The 22,274-nt window shown below is 42.2% G+C and overlaps 1 long non-coding RNA gene across 1 annotated transcript; it reads right to left on the bottom strand.

Annotated features, from left to right (window-relative positions):
* Nucleotides 1-1,355: 1,355 nt before the first annotated feature.
* Nucleotides 1,356-20,947, bottom strand: LOC149523474 (uncharacterized). The gene is made up of 3 exons (XR_016347048.1): nucleotides 19,710-20,947; nucleotides 16,112-16,526; nucleotides 1,356-2,198 (listed from the first exon to the last, which is right to left on the bottom strand). It is a non-coding gene; the product is annotated as an uncharacterized LOC149523474 (long non-coding RNA).
* Nucleotides 20,948-22,274: the final 1,327 nt, after the last annotated feature.

Consider the following 22,274-nt stretch of genomic DNA (forward strand, 5'->3'; position numbering starts at 1 on the left):
AGGGGGGAAATCACACCCCTAACTAAACTAATTATACCAATACACCAAAGTCTGTGTAACCTGTCCTTAGCTCCACCCAGAATTACATTGACCCTCACTCTCACCATCCCTGCACATCCAAAAATCATGAATCAGACCTCCTCCCTGCCAAAAATTTTCATAATTCATCCTTTTTAGAATCCTTCTGGCTTCAGTCTTTTTGGCTCAAATTTTCAAGTTTTTCTCCACAAATTCAAGGGCTACAAAGTTAGCTTGTATTTTTTTTAAAAGTGGGACTATCAAATTTAAAAGGCTCCAGGGGTGCGTCTGTACTGCACCATTTTCCCGGAATAACGGCTATTATTCCGGAAAAACAATACTAGCAGCCACACTGCAATTGGGTTATTTCAAAAAAAAGTAGAAATAACGGACAGCCTTTTCCAATGGCAGTAAACCTAATTCCATGAGGAATAAGCCTTTTTCTGAAAAAGCTTTTTCAGAAGAGGGTGTATGTGGATGCAGAACAGGGAGTTTTGTTGAAAAAAGAGGCCTCCAGGAAATCCCACAGGTGTCTTGTTGGCCACTCCATCCACACTCATCGCAACTCTATAGTTCCTGTTCCCCTGGAGTGCTTAAAGCTGCAGACACAAGGGACAGGGCTTGTGGCAGGAAGCCGGCCCTCAGAGCCTCCAGCCACAGAGCAGCTCACATTGCCTGTCATCTGGGCACCATGTCACAGCAACAAGCCTCCCAAGAACCCCGTGCCTATCCCAGGGAGCACACACACAGGGGTCTCAGGAGCCTGCTAGGGGCCTGCTAGCTGTGACTGAAGGGCGATTGACACCAGCTGAGCCAGCCGCCTGATCCGGGGGAGCCACAGGAGCTGGAGGGTCCAGGAGAACCTCATGAGGGAGCATGTCTGCAATCTGTGGGACATGCAGCAGATGCTGGCCCAGAAGGTCTGCGATAATGCTCAGTGGTGGGCCCAGATGTTCACTGAGCTGATGCCACATGCGTGCAACTATCTGGGAGCTCCTGACCTACCCGGCACCAGTCTCAGTCCCTGCTCCTACTCCAGTCCCTGCCCCACCTCTGCTCCCCCTTCCATGCCTGACCCCTCTCCAGCCCTGCCTCCTGCCTCCTGCCTATCCCCCATCCCCGAGGTTGCTGAGGTCCCCATACATGAGGTGAAGGAAGCACGCAAGCCACACACCACTCTCAGACTCAGCCCTGAGCCTCTCCTTCCCGCTCCAAGGTTCTCTGCCCCCTCCTCATTTTTAGGTTCTCAGCCCCTCTCCTCCATAGTTACTTTTATCCCAAATAAATAACCAAACAGTTATTTTTTTCAAAATAAAACAGTTGTTTTTATTGGGTCTGCAGGGAAGAAGGGTAGAGGGGGGAAGGGAGGGGTTGTTGTGAGAAAGGCAGAGAGAGGCAAGGCACAGGCCTCTAGTGGAGGCCCTGGGGAGAGTTATTGGGGTCCTTAAGAGAAACTCTCCCTCGGGGCCTCCTGGATGCTCACCCTCACCTGATGGACCTGCCGGATGGCAGTTGTGCATGGCTGTTCAAAGGTCAAGCCATCCCGGCTGGCCTCTGTCCCCCATCCCAGAAGGAAGGCTTCCCCCTTCCTCTCCACGATGTTGCGGAGCACACAACATGCGGATATCACCTGGGGGATGTTCTGTTCCCCCACATCCAGGTGAATCAGGAGGTACCTAAACCTTGCCTTCAAGTGGCTGAAGGTGCATCGGCCTGGATGCAGGCCCTGCCCACGTGGCTATTTAACCAGTCCTTGCTGGGGTCCAAGTGTCCAGTGTATGGCTTCATCAGCCACGACATGAGGGGGTTGGCCGCGTCCCCCACAACGCACAGTGGCATTTCAATGTTCCCGATCCTGATGTTGTGCCAGCCTCCAGCTTGTGGTAGAGGCTGGAGTTGCGGAAGACATGGGCATTGTGTGCTTTCTTGGACTAGCCTATGAAGATGTCTGTAAACTGGCCACGGTCGTCCACCAGGGTCTGCAGGACCATGGAGAAGAATCCCTTTTGGTTTATGTTCTGTGTTGCCCAGTGGTTGGAGGCCTGGATAGGGATGTGTGTTCCATCAATAGCCCCCTCACAGTTGGAGAAGCCCAGGGTAACAAATCCGGTGACGATGGGGTCCAAGTCGCCCAGGCAGATGATCCTGCGCAGCAGGATGGTGTTAATGGCCCTCTCCACCTGCAGAAGGAGACAAACAAAGAAACAAAACAGAGAATCAAAGGGGGTGCCTGAGCCCTTGAGAGGTCCCCAAGCCCTCCTCTCTTCCCCCCACATATACCCCAGGATCCACCACCTATGAAGCTCGCCCCCCTAAGGGCAGGACTGAAGAAGCCCCTTGGGGATGGCGTTTCTCCCCCGCCATTCCTGCCCAACCCCCCACATTCCCAACTCCCCCTTTCCCTAGGGTCCCCCTTTCCAGTACTCCCCCTACTCCAGGGACTGCATCCTGAGAGTGCCATATTTGCATGAGGAGATCCTCATTGGTTGACTTCCCCATGCGAAACTGGTTGCCCACGGGCTGGTAACTGTCCAGTGTGGAAAGCTTCCAGATGGTGATGGTGACCTGCTTCTCCAGAAGGGTGGCAAATATCCCCTCGTCTGAGGGCAAGGGTGAGCCAGGCACACAGCTCCAGGAATGTTTCCTTCCTCATGCAGAAATTTTGGAGCCACTGCTGGTCATCCCACCACTCCATCACCAGCTGGTCCCACTAGTTGGAACTGGTGTCCAGCCACTAGAAGCGTCGCCTCAACATGGGGTGCTGTTGCCAGGGCGTCGCTTCCACACACAAGCCGAGATTTTCGACGATGAAGGCAGCCTGCAGAAACTGCTGTAGAAACTGCATCATGGCCGTGTGGGGCCATCACGTGCCCAGAGGCAGCTCTGGCTCCATGGCAGGGAGTGTTGTGATGTCCTGAAGCAGGGCAACCAGAGCACGCGGTGGAAATGCTTTGCTGTCCCTCAGAGAGGTAGGCAAGCAAGCAGAAGAACCTGAGAAGCTGTCCAGAGGAGACCCTTTAAGCTCGCGTCTCAGCTAGCCTTAGGCAGCAGCTCCAGGAAGCAACTGCTGACCTAATGCCCTGCCTCAGCTGGCTATAGGTAGCCTTAAATGTGAGATTGCGTCCAATCAGTGTGGACACTATCTTTCGAAATAGCAAATCGCTATTTCATTGTGCTGTTTGTATGTAGATGTGCTATTTCGAAATAAGCTTTTCCGGAGGATCTCTTCTGGAAACGCTGATTGAAAATTAAGCTTGCAGTGTAGATGTACCCCAGAAGAGCAGGCCAAAAAACATCGCAAGATTCATAATAAAATCATGAGCATTGGCAACACTGGCTCTTGTCCACACGCAAACTTGCAACTGGTTTAATTAAAGGTGTTTAAAAAAGCCATTGACTGTAAAGCTGGTAAAAAAAAAACACACAGGGAAATTTTGAAAAAAATTCATTAATTCTGGTTTCCTTTTTCAATTAATTTCAAAGTGTCAGTGAGTGAAACAGGTACAGAACCTAGAAATAACTGTTTTCCTGATTATAACGAAGTTCCTCATTCAGCATTGGAAGTTAGAAATTCTTTGTGATTTGTTACAATTGTCACATGGTGGTGTTAAACATGGTGGTGTTAAATGAAGCTATCACATTTCTTTTCTGTGACATGGGGACCCACATCTTGAGCTTCCTGTACTTATGAAAACCAAGAAATTTTAGAAGGACTTAAGTAATGGAGCAAACTTTTTTTTAATTTTAGCTTGTAACTTTAAATTTTATTGGACTTGAACAGGACGCTGCCAAGTAAAAGATCATATATTTTAATAATCAACCATCCTTTCTTGTGTCTTATTAAAATAAATGGTTTTTTTTATTAAAAAACAATCATTTATGCTGTTTGTTTATTCTTTCATGGCAGGCTGTTTGGAATATGAAAACAGACCCCTGAGACTAGGCTACAGTCTTTACAAGCTTTCCATGCACAGAGTTCTTACTGAGTTCAATGGGAGTTCCATGCATACAATGCCGGAGGGCCCATTTCATTTCCGTTTATAATTAGTTCTCTTTCTAGTGCCTTAACATTAGTAAAATGCACAGCATTTGTAGGATAATTTTTATATTCTATTGGATTTTTTTCTTTAAGCTTCCTCCTTCTTCTCTTCCAACATTGGCATTCCTCCCTGATGAAGCAGGGGAGGGAGACCTTAGTGGCTTAGCCCAAAGCTACTCTTTAATTCTGTCTCACCTAGTGTGGGGTTTGCATACTCCATCACAAGCAGGTTTCCCTCTTGATGGATCTGCTGCCTCTCTGGGAACTTGTCAGGAATTACATCAAATTTGTGACATCTCAAAGATCTCCACAGCACTATGCTGATGTTACAAACATGAGGGGATGACGTCACTACTGGAGCCAGCAGAAGCCACTTAGATCATAGGAAGGAGCTTCTGATTAAAGACAGCTCTACAATGACCATAACAGGAACACAGAGAATGATACCACTGTGTGTATGTATGTGCTAACTTCTTCTCCAGCTGGGATAAGATCTCTCAGGCAACCATACTTCACGTTTGATTGTATTTCATATTGTTTAAATACTTTGTGCAAATTATTGTAGTTTGAAAATGATTTCATAAAGCATTTATGTTAATATCAGTTTTATAGGACACATTCTACGCAGGGCTGTCATTTAATCACACTTAATCCACACAATTAACAGCAAAAAATAATTATGATTAATCATACGGTCAAACAATAGAATGCCAATTTCAATGTATTAAATATTTTGAATGTTTTTTCTACATTTTCAGATATAATGATTTCTTTTGCCACAGAATACAAAGGCTACAGTGCTCACTTTATATTATTATTTTATTACACATATTTGCACTGTAAAATGATAAACAAAAGAAATAGTATTTTCAATTCAGCTCATACAATCTCTTTTCTCATGGACGCATAACTTACAATTGTAGATTTTTTGGGGTTACATTACTGCATTCCAAAACAAAACAATGTAAAACTTTAGAGCCTACAAGTCCACTCAGTACTATTTTTTGTTCAGCCAATTCCTAAGACAAACAAGTTTGTTTACATTTATGAGAGATAATGCTGCCTGCTCCTTATTTACAGTCACCTGAAAGTGAGACTAGACATTTACACAGCATTTCTGAAGGGGGCATAGCAAGATAAGTACTTGCCAGATATGTTAAATATTTGTGTGCCCTTGCTTGCTTCAGACACTATTCCAGAGGACTTTCTTCCATGCTGATGATGCATTAATTAAATATGTGACTGAACTCTTAGAGGAGAACTATATGTCTCCTGTTTTACCCATGTTCTGCCATATAGTTCATGTTATAGCAGTCTCTGATGGTGACCCAGCACATGTTTGTTTTAAGAACACTTTCACTACAGATTAGACCAAATGCAAGGAAGGGACTAAAATGAGAATTCTAAAGATCATTACAGCGCTTGACCAAAGATTTAATAATTAAAGTGATGGCCAAAATCTGTGAAGGATAAGGTGTGTGGCACACTTTGAGAAGTCTTAAAAGAGCAACAGTTCTCTGCAGCAACTACAGAACCCAAACCATCAATAAAGAAAATCAGCCTTCTCTTGGTGGTATCTGACTCAGAAAATGAAAATGAACGTGTGTCAATCCACTCTGCTTTGAATTGTTATTGAGCAGAATGCAAAGCTGAGCATCTTGAAAGCGTGTGTATTTAGCAACATTTTGTACGGATGTGAGACCTGGGTGATAACAAAAGATTCGAAGGGAAGGATATTGGTGTTCAAGAGGAATTGTTATAGAAAGATCCTGAGAATAGGATGGATACAGAAGGTCACCAACGAGGAATTATATAGGCAGAAACAGCCAAAAGAGAACCTACTGCAGAGGTTATACATCAGAAGTTACAGCTATTTGGGCATATCTGTAGAATGAACAAGTGAAAATTTAAGACCCTGGTATTCAGCATGATGGATGGTCCGAATAGGAGAGGCAGACCCCAAAGAGAATGGGTAGATGATATAGTAGATTGGTGTGGAGCTAGTCTACAGAAACTAAGCCAATCTGCACCGGACAGGGAAAGATGGAAGGAAATAGTCAGGGAGGCATCAGACGCCAACAGGCATTGAGCCCATGGTTGTCGATGATGAGGAGGATGAAGTTTAATAAAGACAAATGCAAAATGCTTCACTTAGGAAGGAACAATCAGTTTCACACATACAGAATGGGAAGCGACTGTCTAGGAAGGAGTATGGCAGAAAGGGATCTAGGGGTTATAGTGGACCACAAACTAAATATGAGTCAGCAGCGTGACGCTGTTGCAAAAAAAGTAAATATGACTCTGGGATGCATTAACGGGTGTGTTGTGAGCAAGACACGAGAAGTCATTCTTCCGCTCTACTTTGCGCTGGTTAGGCCTCAGCTGGAGTATTGTGTCCAGTTCTGGGCACCGCATTTCAAGAAGGATGTGGAGAAATTGGAGAGGGTCCAGAGAAGAGCAACAAGAATGATTAAAGGTCTCGAGAACATGACCTATGAGGGAAGGCTGAAGGAATTAGGTTTGTTTAGTTTAGAAAAGAGAATATTGAGAGGGGACATGATAGCAGTTTTCAGATATCTAAAAGGGTGTCATAAGGAGGAGGGAGAAAATGTGTTCATCTTGGCCTCTGAGGATAGAACAAGAAGCAGTGGGCTTAAACTGCAGCAAGGGAGGTTTAAGTTGGACATTAGGAAAAAGTTCCTAACTGGCAGGCTAGTCAAACACTGGAATAAATTGCCTAGGGAGGTTGTGGAGTCTCCATCTGTGGAGATATTTAAGAGTAGGTTAGATAAATGTCTATCAGGGATGGTCTAGACAGTATTTGGTCCTGCCATGAGGGCAGGGAACTGGACTCGATGACCTCTCGAGGTCCCTTCCAGTCCTACTATTCTATGATGATGAGAACGCATTGTCACATGGACGCATGTCCTGTGGAATGGAGGCTGAAGCAAGAAGGGAATCTTTGTTATATCTGGGAGGTAAATATTTTGCAATGCCAGCTATCACAGTACAATGCGAAGGCCAGTTCTCACTTTCAAGTTACGCTGAAAACAACAAGAAGTGGACAGCATTATCTTCTGCAAATTGCAACCAAATTTGTTTGTCTGTGTATTTGGCTGACCAAGAGATAGGACTGAACGGGCTTTATTTTTGAATGCAGGTCTACCTTTGTAAATTCAACTCTCATGGTAAAGAGATTACGCTACCGTACTCATAGGAAATGGATTGAAAAATACTATTTCTTTTGATTTTTATTGTGAAAATATTTCTAATCAAAATAATATAATGAGCACTGTACATTTTGTATTCTGTGTTATAGTGGAAATCAATACATATGAAAATGTAGGAAATATCCAAAATATTTAAATAAATGTCATTCTGTTATTGTTTAACACTGTGATTAATCACAATTAATTTTGTAATTCCTTGACAGCCCTAATTTTATTGTAATAGGGGAGAGGTTCAAACTTACAAAGAAGAATTAGATGTCCAAACTTCATTGACTTTAAAAGAGAATTAAGTGCCCTAACTGACCTTTATGTCTACAAAAATATTCTCCATTATAAACAATGTATCAGTCTCTCTCTAAACTATTTGACAGTGTCAATTTAGATGGGGAAACCCTGTCCCCCTCTATAAAAATATATATGTATGTATGTATGTTAGGGGCCCTGCAGCAACATAGGGAGATACAACCTCTGTCCTGAATAGCTGGACTTTTCATCTGCCCTCTCTTGTAATGCATTTTGGAATCCATAGTCAGAGCATCTTGTGAATCCTTACAAATGACCACTCTGCACTGCTAAGTTACTGTTAGCACACATGGACAACTGGGTGTGGATGTGCTCAGGTTCCAGCTATCACCAAGATTCACAATTACAAGAACAGGAGGAAACAGCAGGAGAAAGGGGAAAACTGGTGGTGGGGGCGGAAGGAGGGAGAGAGACATTGTGACTAAGCCTCTGCTACATTATAGGTGCAAATCAGCAAATCATAGTTATGCTGCATCAGCTTTCTCCCCAGGTGCCAACTGTGGCTGTCCAGTGGGATCTGAGTCTAATAAAGACAAGGCTACTGGTGTAAAATAATGCTATTTTGTGGAGTAAAACTTTTATTTTGCATTACTTTATCTGCATTTAACCTCTTACAGGCTCCAGCCCAACACAAGCCCACAGAATTAAATTCATTATTATTCATTATTCAAACACCATCCCTTTGTTTTCTGGAATAGCTTTGTAGCCTGGAGTCAAATGAGCTAAAGTAAAATTATGTGACTTGGCATTGAAAATATATTACCTCAGCTGCCAGAACGGATTTAGCAGACTATGTGCGCAGTTCGTCACTTCTTCCACAACTGCCTTCATGCACACAAAGGGGTATGACAGCCCCTGAGTTATGAGGGGCCATTCTAAGGGCTGTGATGGATTAGATTGTTTTATGCACTGACTTAAGATCTCATTTCCTGCAACATTCACAAGTGCTTTCTCCGTGGCTGAATGGAAACCTGCTCTGTCCTATATATATTGCCCTCCCTTGTTAGCTGGAGAAAACTATAGAATCAGAGAATTCATGCTGCTAAGAGCTCCCATTTTGTCACGGATTCAGAGGAGGCTGGGACATATAAAAGTTGGCAGGTGGTTTCTTCTGGCCCTTTTTATTTAGTCCTAATGGACCAAAATAATGGAAACTAAAATAATGGGAACAGTGGCTTAAAGTAAGCACAGGACTGGGAGCTGAGGACTCAGTTCTAATCATAGCTCTGATACTTGTCATTCTGGAGATCTTACAATGCAAATTTCCCATTGACATCAAAGGAACTGCTGGTCTGGGCCCTTCTCTGTGGATTTGGACAAGTTCCTTAACTACTCTGTGCCTTAGTGTGCCCATCTGTAATAAAAGAACAGCAATGCTGATCTCATTCAGTTGCTGTGAGGGTTAACTTAATTAACCAGATTCGATGTAAGTGTTAAGAATGCTTTACCAATAATAACTTGGTAAATGAGGCTCTTCATTTTTGTAGCTATACAAACAAATCAGCTACCCAAAAATTAATAGCGCCTTTGTATAAAAAGGAGGAGGGGAGGGGACATAAATATGTAACAACTCTCAAATTACAGAGTAACAACTGATCATGTACCGTAAGCACATGGTCACTAACACATAATCATGGGCTAATCGTCTGGTTTTTCCTGTTCTCTTTCCTTGAGCTGTATCATAATAGAATCTATGAACTGCAAGCTTCATGGTAATTAATCTTTGAACTACTTGTTAACTTCAAGTGTGAGCGGAATACCAAGTTGAGTGTATTCACAGTTCCTGTCTTTACTAACAGTGTGTGGAAAAAACTATCCACTGAATAATGAAACTAAGAGGCATCAAGCATGCTTCTGGTCTCAAAGTAAACAGGGAATGGGGGCTTCTCTAAACCAAAGAAATTTGCGCTGATGAAACTACATCAATGCAGTAAAACATATTTATACGGTAATTCAAGTTCTAACTTATATCAGTGCTGGTAGCTACAGTGGCAGGGGGAAAAAAGTCAGTAGAGTCAGGTTTTAACTTTGCTGATCTCAGTGGATGCTTGTTGGTGCACATTTGCTGGACCTGTGAGGAAGATCAAGCAAGCCAGTTTTGCTTCTGGTTTTTGACTAAGGTGGGCAAGGGTGGAAAGGGGAACTTTTTGGTGCAATTTTGAGACTTTTAAGCTGGCAATATTTTGTTAGTGGCACTGACAAATTCCCAGGAAGAATGAACAAAAAACAGGACTATGTAGCACTTTAAAGACTAACAAGATGGTTTATTAGGTGATGAGCTTTCGTGGGCCAGACCCACTTCCTCAGATCAAATAGTGGAAGAAAATTGGCACAACCATATATACCAAAGGATACAATCAAAAAAATGAACACATATGAAAAGGACAAATCAAATTTCAGAACAGAAGGGGGATGAGTGGGGGAGGTAAATGTCTGTGAGCTAATAATATTAGAGGTGATAATTGGGGAGGCTATCTTTATAATGGGTAAGATAATTAATGTCTTTGTTTAGACCGAGGCGTAAAGTGTGGAATTTAAGCATGAATGACAGTTCAGAGGATTCTCTTTCAAGTCTGGTGTTAAAAGGTCTTTGAAGCAGGATGCAGGTAATCAAGTCGTTGAGACAATGCTCTTTCTGGTTGAAATGGCAAGAAACTGTTTTTTCTTTGTGATCCTGCCTAATATCTGTTTTGTGGGCATTGATTCTTTGGTGAAGTGTCTGAGACGTTTGTCCAATGTACATAGCAGACGGACACTTTCAGCACATGATAGCATAAATTATATTTCTGGATGAGCAGAAATATGTGTTCTTGATCTTATAACTTAATTGGTTAGATTCAATAATGGTATCAGCAGAGTGAATATGGTATCAAATATGGTATCTTTATGCCTCAGTCTAAACAAAGACATTAATTATCTTACCAATTATAAAGATAGCCTCCCCAATTATCACCTCTAATATCATTAGCTCACAGACATTTACCTCCCCCCCTCATCCTCCTTCTGTTCTGAAATTTGATTTGTCCTTTTCATAAGTGTTCATTTTTTTGATTGTATCCTTTGGTATATATGGTTGTGCCAATTTTCTTCCGCTATTTGATCTGAGGAAGTGGGTCTGGCCCACAAAAGCTCATCACCTAATAAACCATCTTGTTAGTCTTTAAAGTGCTACATAGTCCTGTTTTTTGTTTCAGCTACACCAGACTAACACGGCTACATTCCTACCAGGAAGAATGAGTTATGTATGAAATAATGGTGAATTTGGAAAGCCCCATTGGACAGAGCAAAATGAGGCTTTGCAGACATTTTCACAGAATGTGCAGACTTGTAAGAAATTCTTTCACTTTTAGAAAACAACTCATTGCCAGAACGTTTAGCTTGCATTTGCTAATGCTTTCATGGCTTTAACATATGAGCAGCTCAGAATCATACATTATACATATGATTCTAAACCCACAATGCTTATAAAAATGTTTTTAGAATTTTGGCCAAAATGTAAGAGAACCTGCATCTTAGATATAATTTAACACATTCAGGCTATTTTAAAGTCTGTCTTTATCCCACTTGCACCTCCCCAAATCTCATTAATAGCCCTGCCTGGTGCCCACTGGAGTCAATGGAAATATTTCCATCAACTCCAATGAATGCTTGTCTGTCCCTAGTCTGTCCCTGAGACTTCAGTTCACTGGTCCATTCCTATCTAGCATCACAGACTACTCTCAACATGGCTTTGATGGTTTTTAGCATGTTTAGCCTCCTAAAGGCTAGAATAATTTGTTCTAATTCTGGTGGTTGGGCTTGGCATGGAGAGGTCTGGGTAATGTTTAGTGGCTTGTCATAAACAGATCGGACTAGATAATTCTGGGGGTCACTTATGGCCTTAAATTCTATGATTCACTGAACTGAGACATAAATGCAGAATCCTAAATTCTGTCAACTTAATTATCCATTTAATAGGCTATTTGGTGTCTATTCATTTCTATATCTATATGATCTATCATTAGGAATATTTTAAAGTATAACCACGATATATTTATGACATAGTCATGATTCAGGAAGTGGATATGAAACAAACATTTGTACAACTAATTACAAGCGGAAGTAAATTTGAAGGTTTAGTACCTGGACTAACAGACAAAATAAACAAAACAACTGGGTTTGCGGGATGTGAAAAATGAATGGCCAATTTAAATACAAAATAATATGAAAGATACCACATGCACAAGTCTGGCACACAATTTCTCTCACACACCTCACATATGTATTTATCCATGAATGATTTCTTGAAGTTGGTCTATTAATCCTATTAATTGAGAAGGCTACATAAAATTCAGCAAATTGAAACACACATGAATATATATATATATATATATATATATTGGGAAGCATAGCTTAGAGTTAGCTAAAACCTCTTGTCTTTCAAGATGATTTTATATATCTGTACTGTATAAATATTGGAAGATCCCCATGAATAAGTTACTTATAGCAACCCATATTACTATAATTATATTACTATAATATCTTATTAAATGTAAAGAGATCCTTATAGTTGCAGTCTAGTTATTAGATGTTCAATTCAAAATGATTGTAAAGAACATAGTCATTAAGATTCAACATCTGTTTAATAGGTATATCTTGTTACATAGTTGTACTTAAGTCTACAGGCAAAATTTGATTTAACAGGAGACATAGTTTAAATAAACTAATTATGCAAGCATGATCTAAAACCAAGCTAAACATGGACCTTTGAAAATGACGCATGAATGTAATCAAAGCCAAGGCCTCAATATGAGTAGAACTCAACCACTCTTGCACATGTTTTGATTTTACAACTGAAAGGAGTGAGTCCAGCACCCTCTGGGAGTTGCCTGACTGAACAGCACCTCCCCTAGCCATGGATTATTAAGGGGCAAGTTGTCTGTTTAAAATTATAGGAAATGTTGATATGCTTCATTTGGGAAAGCTCAAGCCATCACCTTCCTAATCCTTGTAACATCCCCTAAGGTTTTCTCTATTAAATACTTTAACATGTTGATGGGTTTAAGATGAAGGGGGCTTAACTCTAAGGGGGCTCCACAAAGTCCTCTCACTCTATTTCTCTCATAATCTCTAAGCAGTATCAAACATGAGAAACACCATTCATTTCAGGCCTGAGAATCACAGCTCTGTGGGAAACCAAATTTCAGTTCTGTGAAGATTGGAGTTTTCAAAATTTTCTTCCTCCCAAATCAGGCAGAAATTAACACACAAACACAGACACACACACACACATGTTTCCATGGAAATGAAACCCCACAACATTTAATTTTGGAAACATTGAAATGTGGTGATTCCAGACTAAATAGGCTCTCTGGGATCTGCAGCAGCCTGCCTAGCAAGCAGCAGTTGAATTGGGCCCAGAAAGCCCTGGCAGTTGCTGAATGAAATCAACTTGCTTCATGTCAATTTCACTGCTGCCTGCCACTGAATGGTAGCTGTAAAACTGGCAAAACTCTTTTTGTCAAGTTAACAAGAATCTCTTGGGCTTCATAACTGCTATTCAGTGATGAGCCACACCAAAACTAATAAGAGCTGTGTCAGTTTCAGGACACAGCTATCTGGGTTTCTATGCCCTGACCCTGCAACAGCCTGCCAGGTGGGAAGCCAGAATTCATGTGGAGCCTGGAACGTTCTAGATCACTGATCCCCTGGCTAGCAGGCTGAAGCAAGCCAGGAGACTGGATTCTGGAATCCTATACTTCAAGGTAGTCTGGAAAGTAGGCTTTCTTGGAGTCAAGGACCTTAGGGGCCCAGACTTCAAGCAAGTGAGTTGGTCAGAAACCTTCCTGGGTTTCATTAGAAGTTTCCTGAAATTGAACTATTTTCACAAAGCATTTTGATTTTAACAAAACTGTCAAATTTCAATGAAAAAAATATGTCATAGGAATTTTTCCAAATACCTCTAATGAGAACCTTTGCTTTAATTAATTTTTGAAAGGTATGTTTTTAGCTTTCATGGTTGCAGGTAAAATCTTGGAAATATGAACCTGAAATTCACGTAAAGGTTAAAAAAACAGAACATAAATAATAAAGAACCCCTATTTTAAAAAATGGCCTAAATTATATCTCCTGATTTTGGGGGTCTGACTTGTGAATTCTGAATGTTTGGAATTGGGATGCTGCACTTGATTAGCTCCTGAATCAGAAATCTTTCACCACATTTCTGTTCAAAACTTGCTCTAGTTCCTTACAACATTTTGGTGTAAAAAAAAAAAGAGATTTCATGACAGATGTGAAATTAACACAAATTATCAATAGATCTGGATGAAGACCACAAAAACCAGATTCACAAATATTTTCTTTAATTTTTAAATATATCTGTTTCAGATACATGAGACTGTTGGTTGCAACTCTTAAAGAATTTGGTAGACAGATTCCTTCAAATGACCCATAGTAGTAGCTGGGCATTCAGAGTTTTGAACAAAAATCAGGTGGGCACACAAATATGAATGTAGGAGTCTAATTTTCAGCTCAGGGTTTTCAAAATGTCAGGTTAAATTAATGGATAAATTCTTTTTAAGTGGTAAGAGCTGAATCTATTTAGCTGTGACCCAGAGTAGAAAGTTAAGAAAGACACCCATAGTCTCCCTAACTACACAAAAAGGAACTGAGGAAGTGCTGTTCCAAATCAGCCATAAAAATGATGGCACGCTGTGAGTTCATGTGGGGACCCATTGCAGTGCCGCTAACTCCAAATCTGAAATGATTGTGGGTGAGGACAAAGTCACAAAGTCAGCAACCAGCTGGGCTGTGACATCATTGAGGATATAGTTCTTGATGGCTTTGTGTAGAATGTTGGTGTGAAGACATAGGCTGTGTCTAGACTGCCCAGTTTTTCCAGAAAATCAGCCGCTTTTCCAATCAGGGCATTTTTGCAGAAAAGTGCATCTAGATTGGCACGGACGCTGTTCCGCAAAAAGTGCTTTTACGGAAAAGCGTCCATGCCAATCTAGACGCTCTGTTCCAAAAATGCTTGTAATAGAAAACTTTTCCGTTAAAAGCATTTCCGGAAAATCATGCCAGTCTAGACCAGGGTGGTACTTTCTGGAAAATCACCACTGGATTGTAATTTCCTCAGGAAGTCAGTGGTATCTCAAAGGTAGCTGGAAGTGCTGGTATTGTAGGGACTGAGGAGAGGGTTTTATAGCCAGTTATTCCTGTTGTAAGTGTACCAGTACCTGAGATGATAGGCCATCCAGTATGTCCAGGTTTATGGATCTTGAGTAGCAGATAGAAACCCCTGGGAGTGGCTGTAAGGGTGTGTCTGTGACGATTTGTTCCTGTACTTCTTGAGGTAGTTTATTGAGTAGGTTTTTTTGGTATTCCTCGGGGGTGTTGAAGAATGTAGTGCTAAAGAGTTGCCTAGCAGCCTCCTGTTCATAAACTGACCTATTCATGATTACTACAGCACCTCCTTTGTCAGCCTGTTTGATTATAATGTCAGAGTTGTTTCTGAGGCTCTGGATGGCGTTACGTTCTGCGTGGCTGGAATTGTGGGGCAAGTGATGCTGCTTATTTATAATTTTGCTGAATCAGACTAAGATGGCTACCTCTCTGAAACTTGTCATAGAATCATAGAATCCTAGGATTGGAAGAGACCTCAGGAGTTCATCAAGTCCAACCCTTGCCCAAAGCAGAACCAGCCCAACCTAAATCATCCCAGCCAGGCCTTTGTCAAGCTGGGATTAAAAACCTCCAGGGATGAAGATTCTACCACCTCCCTAGATAACCATTCCAATGCTTCACCACCCTCCTAGGGAAATAGTTTTTCCTAATATTCAAACTAAACCTCCCCACTGCAACTTGAGACCATAACATGGAATAATCACTTCTCTAGATCCACTGGCAATGTTTCTCCTAGTGCACCCTGATATGCTGTTAGCCTTTTTGTGTACAAGGGCGCACTGTTGACTCATATCCAGCTTTTCATCCACTGTTATCCCAGGTCCTTTTCTGCTAAACTGCTGCTTAGGCAGTCAGTCCCCAGCCTGTAACAATGGTTGGGATTCTTCTGTCCCAGGTGCAGGACTCTGCCCTTGTCTATGTTGAATCTCATCAGATTTCTTTTGGCCCAATCCTCCAATTTGTCTAGGTCACTCTGGACCTTATCCCTACCCTCCAGCTTATCTACTTCTCCTCCTACTTAGCGTCATCTGAAAACTTGCTGAGGGCGCAATCCATCCAGGTCATTAATAAAGATGTTGAACAAAACCGGCCCTGAAACCAACCTTTTGGGGCACTCCGCTTGATACCGACTGCCAACCAGACATCGAGCCTTTGATCACTACCCATTGAACCTCACCATCTAGCCAGCTTTCTATCAACCTAACAGTCCATTTATCCAATCCATACTTCCTTATCTTGCTGGCAAAATACTGTGGGAGACTGTATCAAAAGCTTTGCTAAAGTCACCAACTTCCCCATGTCCACAGAGCCAGTTACCATGTCATAGACGGCTGTCAGGTTGGTCAGGTATGCTTACCTTTGATGAGTCTATGTTAACTATTCCTGGTCACATTCCCCTCTTCCAAGTGCTTCCAAATGGATTCCTTGAGGATCCCCTCCATGATTTTCCTTGGAACTGAAGTGAGGCTGACCAGTCTATAGTTCTCTGGATTGCCCTTCTTCCCTTTTTTAAAGATGGGCACTACATTTGCCTTTTTCAAACCATCTGGCACCTCCCCGATCGCCACATGTTTTCAAAGATAGTGGCCAAAAGTTCTGTAATCACATCAGTCAACTCCTCAACACCCTCAGATGCATTAGCTCCGACCCCATGGATTTGTGTATGTCCAACTTTTCTGAATAGTTCTTAACCTGTTCTTTCTCCACAAAGGGCTGCCCACCTCCTTCCCATACTGTGTTGCCTAGTACTGTAGTCTGGGAGCTGACCTTGTCTGTGAAAAGAGAGGCAAAAGAAAGCATTGAGTACTTCAGCTTTTCCCACATCATCTATCACTAGGTTACCTCCCTCATCAAGTAAGGGTCCCACATTTTCCCTGTGCAAAAGCTTTGTGCAAAAGTACTTTTGCCCGAACGGGAGCAGAATAGTATTTCCACAAGAAGCACTGATTTCAGACAGTAGGAATTCAGTGTTCTTGCGGAAATTCAAGCTTTTGCGCAAAAGGGCCAGTGTAGACAGTTCAGATTTGTTTGCCGCAAAAAAGCCCCGATCACTAAAATGGCCATCGGGGCTTTTTTGCGGAAAAACGCGTCTAGATTGGCATGGATGCTTTTCCTCAAAAAGTGCTTTTGCGGAAAAGGGTCCGTGCCAATCTAGACGCTCTGTTCCGAAAATGCTTTTAACGGAAAACTTTTCCATTAAAAGCATTTCCAGAAAATCATGCCAATCTAGACGCAGCCTTAGATAAGTAGCTGATTGCCCTACCTTCTCTGTGCGAATCAGGGGTCCTCCCTGATTCATAGGGATGTGTCATCATGGAAGGCACAAGAGAAACATTAACCTAGGAATCAATTGCTGCACAAACAACAGACTACCCATAACTTTGTGGTCATTATACAATCTAGCTGTCTCTGCTAGCAGAACTCTCCCTTTCAATTTTATGAGAAACAATTGCATCCCATTGTCCTGGCACAACCAAACCCCGACCTTGCTTTAAGTTGGAAGAAGAGGAAGCTGTACACCAAATTTGGTGGACCTGGCTCTTACCATTTAGGAGAAGTTCTTGAGCAAACAGACAAACTCTCTCGATATATAGTAGATTATATAGTAGCAATGAGGGAAGCATGAAACACCTAGTGTGAAATCCCATCTCACAAAGCCTGAGCAGAATTAGCTATAGATCTTCACAATCTGGGCCTCTCTCTCCAGTATGCTGGAGCTAGACTGCCAAATCTGAAGAGCTTCTGACTTGGGGAAGCTCTTTATATCTCATTATGACCCTCAAGTCTGAGTGTCTGGCTCATGTCTATTAAAAATATAGATCATGCCCTGGAACAACATCTGACATCCTCTTTATAACCAAAAGACTTTGCCATGATTAATGGGCTCACAATGTAAACTGTAGGAATTGAAAATGATTTGCAACCAATTCATTAAAATAGCATTAATCATGATAATTGATAAGTTAAATAATTATGGTCATAATCTGGATGTCAGAAGAATTTCCATATGAATTCTGTGGTAACTCAGAATTCATTCATTAATGTCTGGCTATGATTTTAAGTGCTAATGATATTAATAGTGCCAACCATACCAGATCTTTTAATAGAATAGACATCTCTCTTGTAATATAAAAAGAACTCAAGGGACTGTGGCAGGTGATGAGGATTTCTTTAGAGAGAAAACACATTTTGGTGCAGCGGCAGAATTACTTTATCACCTGAAAATTCTGTAATCTCTTTCCTCCCAAATGCTTTAAGTGCTGTGAAATTCAGCCCTGCAGGATAGACAGGCATCCTTGTTGGCTCCTGAAATCCTCCAAGCAAGAAGAATATCACACACTACTGAAGACCACTGAAGGACCCTGAACTCTACATTGTCCTGTACAAGAGAATGGCCGTGTCAGGCAGGTAAACTAGACACAACCCACCCACACACATACAGAGGCCTGTTCCCTCTTGGATCACTAGGGTCCTGTAATGGTGTCTGCCTGCAACCCTTATTTCTCTTGGTATAACTCTGACAGGTGTTTAGTGCAGCTTTTCTCGATGACACCACCAAGCTTGCATGGAAATGACCCAACATATCATGTCAAAAGTGATTTTGATTAAAAAAAGAAAACATTAGCAGACCCCAGACCCCTAATCACAGATCCTGAGGGGATAAAGCAAAGTGGGTAGAAGGAGAAATGGTCTCCTTATATAGCAGAGAAGAATTATTAAAGAGAAGGGGTGTATCTGATTTACTATCCCCCTGCCTTCTCTTTGTTCTATTTTCACCTCAACTGTCAGCTGTTTTGAAAATGGGCTGGCAGTCAGGGAGACACATAGAGAAAGAGAGAGAGAGAGAGAGAGAGAGAACATGCGTGTATCCAGTTCAGGCTGGTTCCTGGCTCAGGGAAACATTTTATTGGATTTGTTACTCTTTGATGCTGATTAAGCCCATGGGGTAGAAAAAGCAGAAGAGAGGAGGAGGTTGGGGGGAAGGGGAGAGATGCAGTTTCCCTGTGGCTGCAATGTTTTTAATTTATTATTAACCATCTCTCATGTTATCTGACAAGTTCTGTTGAATTTGGATGTGAGGGGGAGCAGTGCTTGCATTCCGTGTTTTCCAGGGCTGATGTCCCCAATTCAAAGCCTGGGCCTTGAGAGGAGTTCACTTTGTAGATACTAATTTAAAACAAATAGATTATGGAGTGGGGAGGGGGGGGGGGCTTAATTCCACAGGAACTGGAGGGTTGAACTGTTTCAAGGCCAGGATTACACAATGGAAACATTAGTGACAGCTTTGGACGTGCGGGTCAGGATGTATCTGAGAAGTGGAGGAGCTGATGAAATTTCACAGCACAGCAGATCCTCAAAATACCCCCTCTTCTACATAAGCTCTGCTGCTGCTAACGACATTCAGCCATTTTCACTGACAGAATTATCTAAACCCTCCCCCATTATTGGCAAAGTCATTTCAATCTGGCTATGTCTAGACTGGCATGATTTTCCGCAAATGCTTTTAACAGAAAAGTTTTTCCGTTAAAAGCACTTGCGGAAAAGAGAGTCTAGATTGGCATGGATGCTTTCCTGCAAAAGCACTTTTTGCGGAAAAGCGTCCGTGCCAATCTAGACGCGGTTTTGCGCAAAAAAGCCCCGATCGCCATTTTTGCCATCGGGGCTTTTTTGCGCAAAACAGTATCGCGTTGTCTACACTGGCCCTCTTGTGCAAAAGCATTTGTGCAAGAGGGCTTTTGCCTGAATGGGAGCAGCATAGCATTTCTGCAACAACACTGACAACCTTACATGAGATCGTCAGTGTTCTTGCGGAAATTCAAGCGGCCACCTGTAGACAGCTGGCAAGTTTTTCCACAAAAGCAGCTGGTTTTGCGGAAAAACTTGCCAGTCTAGACGCAGCCTCTGTGTATAAGCAGCCCTTATATTCAAAAACGGGTCAAAAAGGTTTCTCTTACAGTTCTGGTGACTTTCACTTTAACACTGCATTCACAAGGAATGGGCATCACTGCTCCAGATACTTAATTGGAGGGTCCTTCAGACTTCAGGAGAGCTTTGGAAGGAAGTCAGCCCCCACCTTCCAGATGTCATTTGATAGCTGTGGAAAAGAAAGGCTCTCCTTTTTTAGGAGGCCAATGAAATGGTCCTGATGGCTTGAGAGACAATTGTTAATGTAAGAAAAAAAACCTCATACTTTTTGCTCCAACGCAACAGGCTGTCCAAAGTAAGCCCTTAACCGAAGGCACTGAAAAAAGAAAATGGTAAGAGATTTAGAGCCCATTTCTTTCTGTAGTCATTTACCTCAGTATTAAGTAGTTAAAATATGCTATCCCAGCATAAGGGTAAGCCCCAGCATTTGGAGTCAGTCGCGCTTCGCACCCATGTTGCATAGGCGCAAATGACTATGCAGGATGCAAGCTGTCTGTAGCTTGTTTCAAAAGCCACCATGTGTAGATTCCAACATGTGAGAATTCTCATGCAGCTGAGAATTAGTGGCTTTTCTTTCTACAAAAAAATTCAGAATGGCAACAATGGAGCCTAATTCGTCAGTCACATATGCCCACTACATTTTATAATGATCCAACTCTCAGCATCCAGCACCCAGGAGGCAGAAGTCCCTCAGTCCCTGTGCCACACCTAGTGATGCAGAGGGGAATCTTTCTCACTCTTCCATGTTTGCAGAGAGTGGGCTGCAGCAGAGCCAACTCTGCCCAGCAGGTCGATGCTAACGAGGCTGGTCAGAGGGTCTGCATTGTGGAATTCAGTTTTGGGGGCAAGAGATTCCTATGCAGCCACCAAATGGGACCAGGACCAGGACTAGTCAATCAATAGTTTCATGCATTCACTGGCCAGATGCCACAAGGAAGGTGAGCACTACTGAGTCAGTAACTAATATATCCCTGATGCTGCAGTAGGAACAGCTGCAGAAAAACTGTCATGCTGCACCACAGCTACATCTCTCACCTTCCTCAGGGCTTTCTCCATTTATCTTTCCTTCTCTGTGTTACGAGCCAGAACCATGCCATCTTTTGACCACTGGTTCGCTGCATGACATTACTGGAGAGCCCAGATATCATATTCATTTTCTAAATTAATGCCTACTTCACCAGTAACATTTCCTACTTGCTCCTGCAAAGTTGTGTGTTACAGGGTAAGATTTCTGGGTATGTCTACACTACCCTCCTAGTTCGAACTAGGAGGGTAATGTAGGCATACCGCACTTGCAAATGAAGCCCGGGATTTGAATTTCCTGGGCTTCATTTGCATAAGCGGGGAGCCACCATTTTTAAAACGAGGTGTACTAGTAGTTCGGAATAGGAAGCCTAGTCCGAACTACTTAGTTCGAGCCCCGTGTAGCCGCACTGCACGGGGTTCGAACCAACGGGGTTTTAAAAATGGCGGCTCCCCGCTTATGCAAATGAAGCCCGGGAAATTCAAATCCCGGGCTTCATTTGCAAGTGCGGTATGCCTACATTACCCCGCTAGTTCGAGCTAGCGGGGTAGTGTAGACATACTCTCTGATATCATATCATATCTTGATTTTGCTGAAGAGGTTACACTCAGTCAGTACCAGCTCTGAATTTTGGAAGTGACTCCAGTTAGAAAGACCCTGGCAGTGATGAACAAAAGCAAAAAATCACCACTGGTAAGCAAGCAACTTCTAAGAACAATCACACTACAGTAATTCCTCATTTAACGCTATAGATGCGTTTCTGAAAATGTTCATGCTAAGTGAAAACGTGCCATGCAGGGTCAATTTTCCCATTAAAAATAATGGAAAAGGTGAGGGTTGTGTTTCAGGTGTGGAGGCAAAGTCAGTTTTTTGTTGGTGCTCGGTCATCAACGTCAACATTAGATATCTAGCAATACAAGATGCCGTAGTTTGTTAAAACACAAAGATAAACACATGAGTAAGCGGAGGAGCGCTGTGACCACGTGTATTTATCCGCTCATGCGTATTACCACTGTTTTCAGCAACTTAGACCGCCGCACGACGTAGTCCTCCACTTAATTATTTTCGTGCGATTTCAGGGAATGTCGTGTTATTCGAAAAACATTCCCTAAAACAAAACATGCTATTGTGAAAACGTGTTAAGAGGGCACATGTTAAATAAATAATTACTGTACAGCCTCATGTCTCCCGCCCAAGATCTAACTTCCCACACATTCAGTTGTATAAGGCCACTCATAACCAGGCTATCTGGTGACTCCATATAATACCACATATAGGTTTAGGGAAAGAATCAGTGAATGAGAGAGAAAAGGGTTTGTGTGGTTAATATTATACATATATATAGAGAGAGAGCTTTATGTAAAAGAGGGTTAAGGTCCACTTTGTAGGGGAGGGGACATAACAAGTTTGACTGTAGCACAGGCTCCCCATGTATTATTCCCAAGGCAGTCTGTGTGTCTGTTGGCAAAACCCTTCACACCATGTTTTATCGTACTGCTAAAAATAAATCACTTGTAAATTGTTTAATAAATTATGTATAGGAAGAGACCTCATAATCTAAGTGTATGCC

The sequence above is a fragment of the Pelodiscus sinensis genome, chromosome 17 (assembly GCF_052426305.1).
Source record: "Pelodiscus sinensis isolate ZL-2025 chromosome 17, ASM5242630v1, whole genome shotgun sequence".
Taxonomy (NCBI): domain Eukaryota; kingdom Metazoa; phylum Chordata; order Testudines; family Trionychidae; genus Pelodiscus; species Pelodiscus sinensis.